Genomic DNA, 18,027 nt, shown 5'->3' on the forward strand with positions numbered 1-18,027 from the left:
TGGGTCTCCAACCTGGTGCTGGCACGGAAGAAGTCCGGGACTCTCCGGCCGTGCGTGGATCTAAGGTCGGTCAACACAGCAGTTGTCCCTGACAAGTACCCGCTGCCTACTGTGGAGGAGCTGGCCGCTAAATTCCATGGTTCTACTGTCTTCTCCAAACTAGACCTTCGACAGGGTTATCTCCAAGTTCCGCTGCATCCCGAGAGCCGCAACCTGACCGCTTTTGTCACACACATGGGCGTCTTCCGCTATACTAGGATGCCTTTCGGTCTCAGCTCTGCCCCTAGCTGCTTCCAGAAAATCATGTCCACCATCTTTGCTGCAGTTTCGGGGGTAGTGATTTATCTGGATGACATTGTGGTGCATGGTCCAACCCTCGCATCACATGATGAGCACCTGGACCGCGTCTTCAAGATCCTGGCAGGTCACAATCTTACGCTGAATGGGGACAAAGCGGTCGATTTTGTGGGCTTTCGCCTGTCTGGAGAGGGCATCACACCCTTAAATTCTAACGTGGAGGCTGTTCTACGTCTCCCTGAGCCCTCCAGCCCAGCCCAGCTCGCATCCTTTCTTGGAATGACTGCATACTACTTGCGTTTTCTCCCTCAATACTCTGCCACTACAGCCCCTTTGCGTGCGCTTCTGAAAAACGGAGCCCCATGGGCCTGGTCCTCAGCCTGCTCCTCAGCCATCCGTCAGCTAAAGGCCCAGCTTACCTCACCACCGGTGCTTGCTCACTTTGACCTGTCATGCCCTACTTTTCTGACCTGTGATGCGTCTGGTGTAGCGCTAGGTGCCGTCCTTTCTCAGTGCCAACATGGTTCTGAGCGCCCCATTGCTTTTGCCTCCCGGTCTCTGACTCCGGCCGAGCAGAAGTATTCAGTTGGGGAGCGGGAGGCACTGGCCTGTGTCTGGGCATGTGAGCGGTGGCATATATACTTGTATGGCCGACATTTCACCCTCCGCACGGACCATCAGGCCCTAACGACCCTACTCTCATCTTCAGGCACGGGGCACAGACCGCTCCGGCTCCACCGCTGGTCGGAGAGGCTCCTGCAGTATAATTTCACTCCGCTGTTTACCCCCGGCCGGGACAATGTTGTGGCAGACCTCCTTTCCAGGGCCACTCCAGACACTCCCCCAGGCCCGGCCATGGATACACTGGAGCCAGAGCTTATCCACATGCTTCATGGGCCACTCCGGGAGGTTGTGTCTCTACAGGACCTCGGACTGGCTTCAGCGCAAGACTCAGTGCTATCGCAGCTTTGCACTTGCATTCGAGAGGGGTGGCCACGCACAGTGCCCAAGGATCTGGTGCCATTTCATTGGGTTAAAGATGAGCTGTCCTGTTGGAATGAGGTCTGTGTGGCGCGGGGACTCAGGGCCGTCATCCCTGGCAGCCTACAATCTCGTATCCTGGCCATGGCTCATGAGGGACACCTAGGCATCGTAAAGGTCAAGCAGCGCTGCCGTGACAGGGTGTGGTGGCCTGGGATCGACAGGGATATTGAATTTGCGGTGAAGGACTGCTCAGCCTGTCTCGTCAGTGGAAAGACGGGCCCTTCCACACCTCCACCACTGCAACCTGTGCAGTGGCCGGCCGGGCCATGGCAGCACGTTCAGCTGGATATCTGTGGGCCATTTCAGGGGGTCCCATATCATCAGCGTTTTCTAGTGGTTGCCTATGACCTGTACTCAAAATGGCCCGAGATCTCCTCCACAGGCTCGGTCACGTCCCAGGCGGCCATGGAGTTCCTCGACTGTCTGTTCTCAAGGTGGGGCCTTCCCAACACCATTACAACAGACAATGGGCCTCAGTTCACCTCCATGGATTTTCAGACATTCCTCGGGGACAGGGGGATTCGACACACACGCACTGCTTTCTACCACCCAGAGGCTAACGGTGGTGTGGAAAGGTTTAACCAGACCTTGAAGAACGGTGTTCGGGCTCACCTGGCCGATGGCTTGGCCTTTTCCTCAGCCCTGCAGCGCACCCTGCTTCATTACAGATCATCTCTCCATTCCACCACTGGCGTCTCCCCAGCTCTCCTCATGCTGGGTAGGGAGCTGCAGCTTCCGTTAGACCGGCTGCGGCCACAGCCTCCTCCGCTTACTGCAGCGGCCCTGCGTCACAGGGTTTCGGCTTCTCAGCGCCGGATGAAGCAGTCCTTTGATCGCCGACGGAAGGTGACACCTTCCTGTCTGGCAGTCCATGATTGGGTCAGGGTTTGTCGGCCTCACCGGGACAACAAGCTCCTTTCCTTTTGGTCTGAACCAGTGTAGATTACGGGGCGGCTGGGCTTGGCCACTTTCCGCCTGGCTGATGGTACGAAGTGGCATGCGAGCCGGCTCAAGAAGGTGTCACCGCTCACCCCTGTAGACCCTTACTCCATGGCTAGTGACTTGGACCTAGTGGAGGACCTACTCGATGATACACGGAACTGTCCAGTGGAGGCTGGAGGCCGGGCGAGCGCAGCTTCACCACGCCCTGTCCGTGTCCGCTGTAGACCGGCTTACCTCAAGGACTATGTGACTGAATAGCACACCACGTAGTTAGGGCATAGCCTGTCACGTGGCAGAATAACCCACATGGCTATGCTGGCGTTCCGGGTAGTCGACCCCGGTCGCCTAGTTATATTGTGTTGTTGCCATTCCTCCTGGGGGGGGGAAATGTTACATATGCACATGGGCAGTGTGCGTTTTGTGTGTTCCAGGTTGTGGGTGTTGTTGTAAGGGATTCTGGGTATACGGAAATAAAAGAGAAAAGAAGCAGACCGCGTGTCGAGAGTCCGTGTTGTTATTCGAAGATAGCAAACACAACAATAATGAACTCTTCTTTCACAGTAGTCATGGCCAAGTGAAATCCATGGGGCGTTCTTTTAATAAATCTTTTCTCAGAGTGGAAAGCTCTTTTGTGTGTACTAATCCAAAACAATTGTTGTGTTTGTGGGAAAACACTTAAATAGAATATTCAGAAAGATGTGGTTTACTTTAACTTGAGGTCTCAGCAAAGGGTTTTTTATTTGAACGTTTTATAGTGTTCTGTAGTCGTGGCCGAATGGTTAAGGCGAGTGGTTTCAGTGGTTTAGTGGTTTTAGTAAATCTTTTCTTAGAGTGGAAAGCTCTTTTGTTTGTACTATTCAAAAACAATTGTTGCATTGGTGGGAAAACAATTGCAGCAACCCATCATGGCAGATGAGAATTCCACTGAACCACCAACTGTTCAGTGGAACCTGTCCAACTGAAGTGGTTTCTTTCAGAATATTGTGTTTGATTCCACTCTAAATCACCAAAAAATAGTTAATGACAAAAAGTGCAGCGCTGCATTGGCCGGGAATCGAACCCGGGCCTCCCGCGCGGCAGGCGAGAATTCTACCACTGAACCACCAATGCATGAAAAGGGCACATCAAACTGACATAGATTATTTCGTAAAAGAGGGATAAAATCCACTGAGGATCACAAATTTTTGTAACATAATGAACTCTTCTTTCACAGTTGTCATGGCCAAGTGAAATCCATGGGGCGTTCTTTTAATAAATCTTCTCTCAGAGTGGAAAGCTCTTTTGTTTGTACTAATCCAAAACAATTGTTGTGTTGGTGGGAAAACACTTAAATAGAATATTCAGAAAGATGTGGTTTACTTTAACTTGAGGTCTCAGCAAAGTGTTATTTATTTGAACGTTTTATAGTGTTCTGTAGTCGTGGCCGAGTGGTTAAGGCGAGTGGTTTCAGTGGTTTAGTGGTTTTAGTAAATCTTTTCTTAGAGTGGAATGCTCTTTTGTTTTTACTATTCAAAAACAATTGTTGCATTGGTGGGAAAACAATTGCAGCAACCCATCATGGCAGACGAGAATTCCACTGAACCACCAACTGTTTAGTGGAACCTGTCCAACTGAAGTTGTTTCTTTCAGAATATTGTGTTTGATTTCACTCTAAATCACCAAAAAATAGTTGTTGATAAAAAGGGCAGAGCTGCATTGGCCGGGAATCGAACCCGGGCCCCCCGCGTGGCAGGCGAGAATTCTACCACTGAACCACCAATGCATGAAAAGGACACGTCAAACTGACATAGATTATTTCGAAAAAGAGGGATAAATTCCACTGAGGATCACAAATTTTTGTAACATAATGAACTCTTCTTTCACAGTAGTCATGGCCAAGTGAAATCCATGGGGCGTTCTTTTAATAAATCTTTTCTCAGAGTGGAAAGCTCTTTTGTGTGTACTAATCCAAAACAATTGTTGTGTTGGTGGGAAAACACTTAAATAGAATATTCAGAAAGATGCGGTTTACTTTAACTTGAGGTCTCAGCAAAGGGTTTTGAACGTTTTTTAAAGGGTTTTGAACGTTTTATTGTGTTCTGTAGTCGTGGCCGAATGGTTAAGGCGAGTGGTTTCAGTGGTTTAGTGGTTTTAGTAAATCTTTTCTTAGAGTGGAATGCTCTTTTGTTTTTACTATTCAAAAACAATTGTTGCATTGGTAGGAAAACAATTGCAGCAACCCATCATGGCAGATGAGAATTCCACTGAACCACCAACTGTTCAGTGGATCCTGTCCAACTGAAGTAGTTTCTTTCAGAATATTGTGTTTGATTCCACTTTAAATCACCAAAAAATAGTTGTTGACAACACAGTAGAACTGCAATGGCCAGGAATCGAACCCGGGCCTTCTGCGTGGCAGGTGAAAATTGTAGCACTGAACCACCAATGCATGAAAAGAACAGGTCAAACTGACATAGATTATTTCTTATTAGAGGTATAAATTCCACTGATGATCTCAAATTTTGGTGATTGTGGACTTTGGAAGACAAAGTGTTTTTGTTCGGATCCTCCAGCTCCAGAAAGTTCTTCTGAAAGACCTCAAATGTATATTTCAGTTACATTTATTTACATTTACACTTATGGCATTTATCAGACGCTCTTATCCAGAGCGACTTACAATCAGTAGTTACAGGGACAGTCCCCCAGGAGCAACTTATGGTTAAGTGTCTTGCTCAGGGACACAATCGTAAGAAGGATTTAAACCTGTGACTCCGTAGTCTTCTGGTTCATAGCTAAGTGTGTTACCCACTAGGCTACTACCATCCCATCCCATAGGGTACCTTAGGTCCAAGGCATAGAGAAGTCCAATCAGATACGTACAAGCATGAGCCACATCTGGGATATCAAAAAAAAATTTCTGCTCCTTCGATGGCTATTCCAGCTAGCTTGGGGAGCTCTTCTCTGGCTTTGCTGACCACAAAGATGCTGAGGACAAATGTAGTAATGGTTTCTTGGACAGCTGCAGCATCGCTGTCATCGAAAACCTGTGAAATACAACAAGGAATAAAATGTATTATTGTATATATAAAAATTTACAATTCTACAAATGGTTATACATCAGATATTACTTTTTTGTTATTTCACTACAGCGTTTAACCATATAACAAAGCAAAATTAGACGTCAATAGAATCTAATCTAAATGTCATAAAGTAATCAAATCCAACTGTCAGTAGCAGTTCTCAGAAAACCCCAGGATGTTCTTTTACATAGAGTAGAAGTAGTCTCCAGGCATCTGTGATGATTTTACATGCTTCACGGTCATTTTTAATTAAGACACTAAAATCTTATGAACACCACAATGGAAATAAGTCCTAGATATAGTGTTCTTTTTTATCCTTGATTGTACATTTGTCCTTTTTGTGTAGGGCATGTTGATACTATCAAATAAATTTTGACATAGGCATGTTATTTAAAATCTACTAGAAAATCTGGTCAAATTATCATCATCAAACATCTTTTTTGCACAAACTTGTATCTCATTGACAGGTCTTTGAATCAGTTATATATTCAGGAGGTAGAGCAGTCGCCTGCCAATTGTGGGATCGATGGTTCGATTCCCCACTCTTTCTGTCATATGTTGAAGTGTTCTTGGGCAAGATACTGAACCCCAAATCCCCCCCGGTGTGTCAGGTCAAGCTGCATAGCAGCTCTGCTATCGGTGTGTGAGTGTGCGCTTGTGTGTGTGAATGGGTGAATGAGAAGCAGTGTAAAGCGCTTTGAATACCATAGGTAGAAAAGCACTATATAAGTGCAGACCATTTACCATTTACCATATCTTCCTTACCTTGAAGTCCTTGATTAACTGCCCAAAGGTAGACAATGAGGCCCTTTATCACAACTTCTCTTCGGGACTCGATGTTGCTGTCCTACAAAAATATGTCAATGAGATTACTCATTAATATGAGATTAATTTCAAATACAATATTATACTACTATTAAACACTAGAAAGCCACTACATAAAACTAACTACTAATACATAATTTAACATGTCAAGGGTCTCATCAAGTTTTTTCCCCACGGCTCCACCCTTCCTCCTGTACAGGCTCAACAGCTTGGGAGTGTATTGGTCCAACATGCCCAAGAATGTGGATTGCAGTGGCTTCAGTGTGATCCTGCCGAATTCCTCCTCTATCTGAGAGACCAGGAGAGAAACATGGAGATGTAGAAACATGAGATACACACAAAAATAAAAGAATTACAGACAAACATGGGCAAGAGAAACAGAATGAGACACAGAAACATGGTATCCTGACAGTTCTGAAAGCAAGATTTACTTGATAAGTGATGTTAGAATACTGCAAAATTATCCACAGGTAATTAGGTGAGAATAGCATTCATTCTAAAAGCCCTATCTGGTAAATATATTGTTCATTTCCCCACCAGTGTTAATCAGATAAGTTTAGACTTTATTCTCAGAGCTTCATGAGCTAAGCATTGAGCTTATTTGTGCTCACATATGATGGAGTGAACATATTTTTGCTTTACAGCTTAATTTGGGCATATGATTGACCTTTTGCTGGCCCCGCCCCAAAAGTAAACAAGAGTAAACAAACTTATTTTTGCCTCAATACTACAACTATACAAACCTTAATCCGTAAAGTCACCTGGTAGAATATGTTCATCCAGTTTAGAGACATCTGATAAAGAAAAGTCATAGTTACTGACCATGGCAATCAACCAAAACCACACTATAATAAAACATCCAAAATCCATGACAACTAGCGACTCAACTTTACAGATTTGACCTAAATATCATCATTAAACGTCTTCCACATTTATAATTTTTGTAGTGTTACTTCTATATTTTCTGCAGAACATTCAGAAGCAAACTTTCAGGTTGGAATAAATTATGGATTTACAGACCAGGCTATGAGGAATTCAGAGGCCTAGATGTAGACTGCAGTAGATTACAAACACAGCAGCAGCAGGTCTATGATACTTCAAATGAAATAAAAAAAAATGAACTACAAAGTTCAAATAAAAAAACATGCATAACAGTGGTGCACAAGCAGCATTACTTTAAAAGAAAACTTGTTTTCATTCATGCAGAAAGACATATTTGTTTGTCAATAGCTAAATGAGAAAGACAGGTGATCTCTATGCTTGAACAGCGCACATCTGGTCTCTACTTAAAAGTTGTGGTAGATTTCTTTCTCTTGTTTTAAATTATTTGTGGATGTTTTTTTTTTTTTTTTTCAATTCATGTGGGAGACTGTACAGGTTTTATGGGCTACAAAAAGTAAAAGGCCCCCGGATCTTCTGTTCGGGAAATCTCTGGCATTCAGCTGTTACTTAACTGACGGTTATTCGAAGAAATTAGCTTGTTAATAGATGAAAAATGTCCCTAGTTACATGAAACCACGTTAAAAAAGACAAGCTACACCTTCCTTTTTTCAAAAATAGTTATGCTCTTCATGAAATTCAATGCGTTAATATCGGGCTGCGTGTCATTTTTGGAAGTTCTGTTGGCGGGCGTCCCGAGCCAGAGCATGAAAAAACACTACATAAAACATTATTAAAGCTGAAAAAGACAACACTATCTCACATAGACGCTTATTGGAAAACTTTAAACATCCGTGAACTCCAGCACACGTGCAGCCTGCGGGAATGTGGCACTCGTGTTTCCCATGCAAGACCCAGAATGCATCAGGTGGCGCAAGTACAGAACATCGTAAAATATGAAATTAAATAAACAAGCTTTATGTTTGATGAGTGTTTGAACTTGCGAAGATCGACTGGGATAACCTAAAAACACTTGTAAATGAAAAATCACACAATATATTGTAGTTTGAACAAATGCATATCAATTTCAAATGATTATTTTTTATGTACAGATACAAACAATGATTGTTATTGTTAATGTCACAGAGTTAATTTATGTCATGTATACAAATGTTCAGCATCGCTTTTTTCAGTGTTGGGCAGCCATGAAAGGCTTCCGGTGAACAGTGTGAGGGGACAGTACCTTGCAGTTGCACATTGGTTGTGAACCTAAACTGAATGTCTTCTTACAGCTGTGAATTGCATCAAATGGCTGCTAAACATGCTGGGAACACAAGCATGTCTAGAATACATTTCTTGCTTAAGCGTCCAACAACAAACTTCAGGGTAAGGCCACACAACTCAAGTCCTTGGATTCAGAGCGCTAACCATCGTAGCATGGAACCCCATGACGTTTTACTTAATGAGGTGACTTACCATTTCACCAACAAAAAGATCTGCTCAGTAAGAAAATCCAGGCCACATTCAGCCTTTTCCCATGAACTCAAGAAGAACAAGTATGTTAACAGGCTTTGAACATACACAAGTGATAAGTGAAGTGAAAGTGAAGTGATTGTCACATGTGATACACAGCAGCGCAGCACCGAACACGGGGCACACAGTGAAATTTGTCCTTTGCATTTAACGCATCACCCTGAGTGAGCAGTGGGCAGCCATGACATGCGCCCGGGGAGCAGTGTGTTGGGACGGTGGCACCTTGGCAGATCGGGATTCGAACTGGCAACCTTCTGATTACGGGGCTGCTTCCTTAACCACTAGGCCACCATTGCCCCAAAAAAGAAAGCGCATCTCCTCCCCGTCGGGGAATCAAACCCCGGTTCCCGCGTGACAGGCGGGGATACTCACCACTATATTAATGAGGAGGAGATCCCATTGGTTTAAAAGGCAGACTCCCTAAGCACGAAGACATCAAAAACAAAGGAGAGACAAAAGTGCAACTGTTTAGTTATTGATTCTTTCAGAAAGGAGTTCATTTAAATATATTAGCAGCTGGTACATACATTGAAGTTATGTGAACGATTCCAATTGGCATCAGTTGCTAGTTTTTTAGATAATGAAAAAGTAATTACTTTCTCCACTGCGAGCAGGGTTTGAACCTGCGCAGATTTCATTAGATTTCAAGTCCAACACCTTAACCACTCTGTCATCACAGCTTTTAAATGCAAAAAAAGCAAGCAGGGCTTGAATTTGCACCAAGAGACCCTCTTGGACTCACCCACCTCATCCGATTGGGACAACTCTTGGCGTTTCAGTAACTGCCCATTCACTTGGTGAAGAGGGCAGTTCCCACAAACTGTATACTAAGATGAAAAATATATTTGAGAGTAGATCATAATAAATACATTTTCAGATCCTTTCATTAAATGTTCCTGTATAAGAATTGAGAAAGATCACTTGTATAGTCCAGGTGAGGTAGTTTCCACCAAGAGTTGAACTCACATCATTCAAAGTACAGAGTACTAACCATTACACAATGGAACAACAACAACAACATTTATTTCTTATATAGCCCATAATCACATACAGTATGTCTCAATGAGCTTTGACAAGCCTTACAGTTAACACCCCCCACACTTGACCCTTATGCACACAAGGAAAAACTCCACACAGAAAAAAAACTCAGACAGAGAAAAAAAGAAAGGAAGAAACCTTCTCATTCAATGTGTTTCCTTTATTTTCATGACCATTTACGTTGGTAGATTCTCACTGAAGGCATCAAAATGAACACATGGACTTACGTGCTTAACCAAAAAAAGGATAAATATCTGAAAACATGTTTTATATTCTAGTTACTTCAAAATAGCCACCCTTTACTCTGATTACTGCTTTGCACACTCTTGGCAAGAGGTCGTCACCTGAAATGGTTTTCCAATAGTCTTGAAGGAGTTCCCAGAGGTGTTTAGTACTTGTTGGCCTCTTTGCCTTCACTCTGAGGTCCAGCTCACACCAAACCATCTTGATTGTGTTCAGGTCCAGGGACTGTGGAGGCCAGGTCTGTCCGGCCTTCTTTTGCCAATCTGGTCCAGTTTGGACAGGATGGACAGAAAACTTTTCACCCCCATTCCTCTGTAATATACGTCAATCGTCTGCTGCTTTTCTGGTTTACCTGTGCATGGAAAGCGCAATCGGCGGGTGAACTGTAGTGGTGTGCTGGTTAAACTGAAGGGCCATCACAGCCTGCGCCCACTTGCTAGAGCTTCATCGACGGCTAAGATCCTGGCCCCAGCTCATGCCAGGATGGCTCTTGTATTTTCCAGATTGCTAGATAATTGAACATTGATTTTGAAGAATTTCTTCACACCAAAAAGGTTGGATTTTTTATGTATAACGGAAACCTGGACGATTGCCAGGGAGTCCAGTGCTTTTTCTGAACCTTCTGACTGCACGTATTTCAGCTCTTCAAGGACTTCAGGAGAATGGAGGAAGTATAGCGACCCTGCCATTCCTTCTTGCAGATCCTCTCCACTTCTGGCTCCACTTCTCCAGAGATGCTCAATTGGGTTTAAGTCAGCGCTCTGGCTGGACCATTCAAGAACAGTCACAGAGTTGTTGTGAAGCCACTCCTTCATTATTTTAGCTGTGTTCTCAGGGTCATGGTCTTGTTAGAATGCTGCAACCACCATGCTTCACAGTTGGGACTGGATTGGGCAGGTGATGAGCAGTGCCTGGTTTTTAACAAGACAAAAACCGTTGGCCCCCTATCTGCATTTCTGAGCACTCTGGAGAAGGTTTTTTTGTCCAGGATATCCCTGTATCCCTGCATTCCTCTTTCCCTTGATTGCAACCAGTCGTCATGCCCCTTCAGGGGCAAAACCGCCCACAGCATGATGCTGCCACCACCATGCTTCACTGTTGGGACTCGATTGGACAGTGCCTGGTTTTCTCCACACATACCTCTTAGATTTAAGGCCAAATGTTCTGTCTTGGTCTCAACAAACCCCATGGAGCATTTCATGTGTCTTGCACTGAGGAGAAGCTTCTGTCAGGCCACTCTGCCATAAAGTCCCGACTGGTGGAGTGCTGCAGTAATGCTTGACTTTCTACAACTTTCTCGAATCTCCTGACTGCATCTCTGGAGCTCAGCCACAGTGATCTTCTTTACCTGTCTCACCAAGGCTCCGCCCGATAGGTCAGTTTAGCTCAAGTTGTTCTTTTTGTGAAACTCATCTAGAAACAACAGATTGTTTATTGTATGAGTACCATTATAGTAAGGCCTTCTGGATTGACATTCATTATTGGTTATTACCAAAACCTCCTGATTTCTCCTTAAAGGATATTGTTTTCAGTATTCCCTGAAGGATAAAAATCATAATTTGATTATTAATATTATTCTTCATAAAAAGTAAATTCTTCTTCATAAATGTAAATGGAAAAAATGTAAATTCTGATGACACTGAAGAGAAAATCCATGAAAAGAAAATGGTCAGAAACTTTTAAAACTTGCTTTAGATCTAAACCTACTCTGGCCAAGAACCTCCTGAAGAACCGCATGGTCCATGTTGTTCGTGAGGCCTACGACAGCTTCTTGTCCACTATCAAGGCCACCCTGTCAGCAGCGGTCATTAGTACATGGATCCCAGTCACATACCTAGATTAAATTTGCCTGTGAAACCCAGTTTTTACTTCCTTTACTGCTTTCAAGTGTCCTTCCATCTCCTCATGCATCAAGGTGTCTTTCATATCAAGCAGGCAAAGTAAAAGATTCATGCCCCTCTCAATGCACTTTCCTTCACTTTGCTCCTTTTGATGTACTGGCTTGTTCTCTGGAAGCTGATCTCTGTACCTGGCAGAAGACCTTGTAGGACTTTCTGGTTAGAATGCAATCAGATTCCTAAAAGGAAGCAGAGGAAAAGATCCAGATGTAAGTCACTAAGAAAGACGTTAGTCTATCCTGTGAGAAATGTTTCCAGGGCTTCAAGGTCTTTGTTCATGTCAGAGTTAAAGACATAGCAGCAAAGAACTCCTGGATGCTAAGATGAACAAAGCAGTGTATCTTCTTCTGATTCTTCCTTAAAGATCTCAGTGCATTTGTGTCAGGACCGTTACAGAAACAGATGAAAGACATCAGTGCTGCTCATTTGTTCGGGCATTCCTTTATTTAAGAAAACTTTGCGAGAGTCGACACCAACACCGCCCCCTAGTGGTCACCATGGCTCTACACCCTCTGTGTTTATACAGAAAACGCACACCTAAACATTACACTTGATCTTGTGCACTTGTCTGTCTGTCTCACTTATGCAGGAGATTATTCTGTTTGCTCGACCCTCATCACTGATCCTCTTCATGAAAAACAAATTTTTCTGGAAGTTCAGCAGAAGCTGGCTGAGACAACCAAATAAATTTCCCAGAAAGGGAGCAGAAACATGAAATAAAAGTCTTTGTTTGCTGCTGCTTCTGCCCAGAATAAACCCTTGGTCTTCCAGTTCAACATTTCTTCATATTGGATTTATGAGAATCTGGGCCACTGTAATCTGCTATAAAATAAACCCACAAATGTTTTGTGATTAACATTTATGTAGAATGTAGAAATCCAGACATTCCAGTCATAACTTCACATACAGTACAGGCCAAAAGTTTGGACACACCTTCTCATTCAATGTGTTTTCTTTATTTTCATGACCATTTACATTGGTAGATTCTCACTGAAGGCATCAAAACTATGAATGAACACAAGTGGAGTTATGTACCTAATACTGAAATAAGACATCCACATTCTTTTGTGTTTTTTATGCTTTAGTAATATTAAATATGAATGGAGGATGAATGCCTCTTGAAAAATAAATGAAACTAAGCAAAAAAGTTTTATGCCTCTTTTTCTATTTGTAGCTGTGGCACCTAATATGGCACCTAAGACAAGTTGTGTGTGGCACACAACTGGTCTCCTTACCCATCTCCAGCTGCAGAGCACACATCAGCCTGCACATCACCTCAGTAACCAGATGCTTGCTACTCTTTTCCACCTGTTTCTGGTGCGTGCCGCTGCCTGCTACTGAAATCTTTCATATACCTGCCGTGCTGCATGAGCATCAACATGCAAACAGAATCACCTCCAGATCACATCTGCGCTGATTTCACAATCTGGTGGAGGGATATATATATACCCATGCAGGGTGTACTAGAGAGCCATTGGAGTGACGTGTTCCCTTGTGGTGTCTGTCATCTTCATATCACTGGTATCTGTTTCAGAAATATAAAGTTAAAGTTAAATCTATCTGAATATATCTATTGACATATATGTGTCAAAAGGCGTGAATGTGCTTTTTAATGCATAAAATTCTTTAGCTTTGCTTACATTTACATTTACGGCATTTATCAGACGCTCTTATCCAGAGCGACTTACAATCAGTAGTTACAGGGACAGTCCCCCTGGAGCAACTTAGGGTTAAGTGTCTTGCTCAGGGAAACAATGGTATTAAGTGGGGTTTGAACCTGTGACTCTGTAGTCTTCTGGTTCATAGGCAAGTGTGTTACCCACTAGGCTACTACCATCCCGTTGCTTAATTGAACTCTTAAAGTGTGAAAGTGGTGTTCTCCAAAAATGCCCTTCCTTTAACTATAATTCAACATGCTCAGGAAAAAAAAGATTTTTTCGCCGGTTTAAATAAAAACACACATTACATTAAGTAGATACTTGTTTTTTCAATACAAAGAAATTCTGATGACACTGAAGCACAGAATAGTTGACACACGTGACAGACCACAGCACAGCACCCAGTGCACATAGTGAAATGTGGTCTCTGCATTTAACCCACCCCCTGAGGGAGCAGTGGGCAGTTATGTCAGGCGCCCGAGGAGGTGTGTGTGGGCACGGTGCTGTTATCCAGTCCCATCCATGACCACCGGGTGTAGTTCTAACTAGGAGCCCAGTAATGGAGACTCTTACTCAGGCCCGTAATCAGATTACTGATACTTTATGTTCCCAGAATGTAGATACTCCTTTTGGTTCTAGCATAATTTATGTAAACCACCCCACAGTCACACACTAAGAGCACCAACTTTAAGTACAGGACTTTAGGACCACGGCCTGGACACAATTAATAGAATATAAAAGTACAGTCACATGCTCACAATTGGCTAATGTGTATCCTACACAGCAATTCCAGTTTTATTTTAAGGTTGCCATATATGAATTCTAAGATGATTTTAGTAGTATTTTATGTTAAACACTAGCAGATTTTGAAAAGTTTATTAATGTTTGAGACTCATCTAAAGACAGGTTGATTTAATCTGAATGATCAGAAGAGAAAAATAATCAAGTGATACATCATGCTATGTAGTTTAAAAGTGAGCATGTGAATGTCCTGTATGTGTGAACACTAGATAAACAGAAAATGATCTAGAATGCACATAACCTAGAACACCGAACAGGTTCCAGCATTTATCAGACGGCCTTATCCAGAGTGCCTTACAGTCAGTAGTGACAGGGACAATCCCCATGGAGCAGCTCAGGGTGATGTGCTGTGCCTGACCGAAACTTGGTTAAAACAAAATGAATTTGTATCATTAAATGAGTCTAGTCCTCCTGGATACAGCTATGTACACCAACCTCACTTAACTGGAAGAGTAGGTGGCGTCGTAGTAACCTCGGTATTACATTTACATTTACAGCATTTACCAGACGCCCTTTTCCAGAGCGACTTACAATCAGTAGTTACAGGGACAGTCCCCCTGGAGCAACTTAGGGTTAAGTGTCTTGCTCAGGGACACAATGGTTGTAAGCGGGATTTGAACCTGGGTCTTCTGGTTCGTAGGCAAGTGTGTTACCCACCCTAAATCTTAGAAAAATATATTACACATAAACCCGGACATGGATTTAACTCTTTTGAGATTCTCTATACCAACATAACCCATGTAGCTTCATAAAATAAAAATCATAAGTTAATTCCATTGATTATTATTTACATACCCCCTGGACCTTACTCCGAGTTTCTTAGTGAATTTACAGATTTTGTTTCCAACCTGGTTGTATCTGTGGATAAAGACCTAATTGTCGGCGACTTTAACGTCTACTGTGATGCTAAGAACAGCATTCCTGTCTATACTAGACTCAGTTGGAGTCAACCAAAATATAACAGGACCTACTCATGAAGGTGGTCACACGCTCGATCTTGTACTGACCTTCAGTTTAAATGTAGAAGACATAGTCACTCTTCCGCAATCTGAAATTATCTTCGATCATTTCCTCGTCGCTTTTAAAATATGTCTTCGACACAATAAACTGAACTCCCTTCGTTATAGAGACAAACAGACAATTACATCAAGAACATTGCAGAGGTTTAATACTGCTGAACTCGACCAATCGACCAAATGTCTAGAATTAACACTGCGTAGTACGTTAGATAATGTCGCTCCCCTCAAAAGGAAGATAGTAAGAGATAAAAACTTAATTCCTTGGTAAAATGATCACATGCGCTCGCTTAAGAAGACCACCCGGAAATTAGAACGTAAATGGCGTCGAAGGAAATTAAACATATTCCGAGTAGCGTGGAAGGAGAGCCTACTTAACTATAAGAAGGCTCTTAGCGCAGCTCAATCAACGTATCTGTCCTTGCTAATAGACAAAAACAAAATAATCCCAGATACCTGTTTAAAACTATAGCCAAGATAACCAGGAATAAGACAGAAATGGACACGACCACTCAATATCATCATAATAGTGACGATTTTATGAATTTCTTTAATACTAAAATAGTTACGAATAGATATAAGATTAAAAGCACAACAAACAGCTCTGTCGATATTACTATGGAAAATAATCTTCAAATAGCAGACCACCAATTCAACCTTATTAAAGAGCATGAACTAATTAAACTAATCTCATTGTCAAATCAATGTACTTGCGCTTTTGATCCTCTTCCTACAAGGTTCCTTAAACAAGTAGTACCCGATATTATAAATCCTATGCTCATAATTATTAACTCGTCGCTTAACACCGACCACATACCAAGTTTGTTCAAGGTAGCTGTCATCAGACCCCTGATTAAAAAGCCTGATCTCGATCGCAGTCAGCTTTCAAATTATAGACCGATATCCAACTTTCCTTTTATATCAAAAATCTTAGAAAAAGTTGTAGATCAGCAGGATTAGACCTCATCATAGCACTAAGACAGCGCTGGTTAAAGTGGTTACAGCCCTTGTATGGTTACAGCCCTTGTATGGTTCAGATCATATCTGACCGATCGGTATCAGTTTGTGGACACAGATATCAGTTTGTGTAGAGCAAATATCAAAAATAGCTTAAGACTCAATAACAATAATGATATTACTATATCCAGTGAAATGCCCGAGATAATGCTAAGTGACATAATGATTATGCCATGGGTAAAAGGAAGAGGGGGTAGCAGCAGCAGCGTGTGCAGGGGGGTAAAACAAACATTCAAAGACATACAGGTGAGTTGTATTGCACATCTGAGTGAAAAAACATTTGTGTTTGAATAGCCCTGAAAAAATCACCTACAGAGCAAGGACGAGTTATACAATCTGATAGCTCCAGGTAGGAAGGATTTCCTATAGCAGTCGGTTCTGCATTTAGCAGCTATGAGTCTTTTGCTTCTTGTGCTCCGATGGGCCATCATGGAGGCATGCATGGGGTGAGAGGGATTGTCTATGATACCGAGAAGCTTTTTCAGCATTCTTCCGTCAGGGTCTCCAGTCTGACACCCAGGACAGAACTAGCCTTTTTAATCAGCTTGTTCAGCCGATTTGCATCAGCTGTCTTCACCCCACTTCCCCAGCACACAGCTGTAAAGCACTCTCTACCACAGAGTGATAGAACATGGTCAGCATTTTCCTACTAACATTGAAAGACCTGAGCCTCCTCAGTAGGAAAAGCCGACTCTGCCCTTTCTTGAAAACCGTGTTGGTGTTTTTGGACCAATCCAGTTTGCAGTCGATGTGTACCCCCAGGTACCGGTAGTCTTCTACTAAATCCACGTCAGATCCTCTGATTGTGACAGGGGTGGAAGGAGGAGCATGCTTCCTAAACTCCATGATCATCTCCTTTGTTTTTTTGATGTTACAGTTTTTCTCAGTCGCTTTGGTGCGTTTCTCAGATCAGAATTAAATTTCTCATAACTATTAGTTCAACCTCCACAACATTTAGTCATTTGTGCACATCATCGTAGCAATTTCTCCTTTCTCTGAACAAACTGCAAATGATTTTGGACATGTATCAGTTGCTTCCATACATTTCTCTGCTGTTTTTTGACATTTCCATTTGCTTTTGTCATGTCGGTCAAAATTTATTATACTTATGGATGCTGAATAGTCGTTCTCAATAAAACTAATAGTCTTACTTTCATTGCTTGAGTCATTATACACAAAATTTTTGAACTAGTTATCAAATGTCAAATATTAGTCAGCTGTCAAGAGAATTCTATACCTTTCTTTATCATTTTTTCCTGGAAATGTCTCCTAAATTTATCTAAATTTTCAGCTGTCACTCATGAGGAGGTGTGTGAAATTTTAGTTGTAACCAATGACAAACAACTTGTTCACTGTCAATCATTGATGAATCCTGTGAATCCTCAATTGGCAAGCATATATGAACTGAGCAGGAGCTAGTGTGTACCATTTCTACACTTCTGTGACACAAAATGGTAGGTCAGCATCATGGAAGAGGGGTGAGGATGCAGGGAGGAAGGGGAAGAGGGAGAAGAGGCAGATATAGGCAAATTCCTAATGAAATTAGGGCTACAATTGTGGACCATGTTGTCAATCACAGCCTCACCATGGAGGAGGCTGGTCGAAGGGTGCAACCCAATATTGGAAGAACTACTGTCAGTTCAATCATTCAAACATTCCGTAGGGAAAACAGGTATGCATACAGTAATTTACTGTACTGTACTGTACAATCTCATATATATCTCATGTTACTGTACTGTACTTGTAATTTTACTGTAATTTTACTCTGCACCACATA

General features: G+C 42.5%; 2 non-coding genes across 2 annotated transcripts; both read right to left on the reverse strand.

The window, feature by feature from the left end:
• Positions 1-3,322: 3,322 nt before the first annotated feature.
• On the reverse strand, positions 3,323-3,393 carry trnag-gcc (transfer RNA glycine (anticodon GCC)). Its single transcript has one exon. It is a non-coding gene; the product is annotated as a tRNA-Gly (tRNA).
• Positions 3,394-3,974: 581 nt separating this feature from the next.
• Positions 3,975-4,045, reverse strand: trnag-gcc (transfer RNA glycine (anticodon GCC)). The gene has a single exon. It is a non-coding gene; the product is annotated as a tRNA-Gly (tRNA).
• Between the last annotated feature and the right edge of the window lie 13,982 nt (positions 4,046-18,027).

The sequence above is a fragment of the Denticeps clupeoides genome, chromosome 5 (genome assembly GCF_900700375.1).
Source record: "Denticeps clupeoides chromosome 5, fDenClu1.1, whole genome shotgun sequence".
Lineage (NCBI taxonomy): Eukaryota > Metazoa > Chordata > Actinopteri > Clupeiformes > Denticipitidae > Denticeps > Denticeps clupeoides.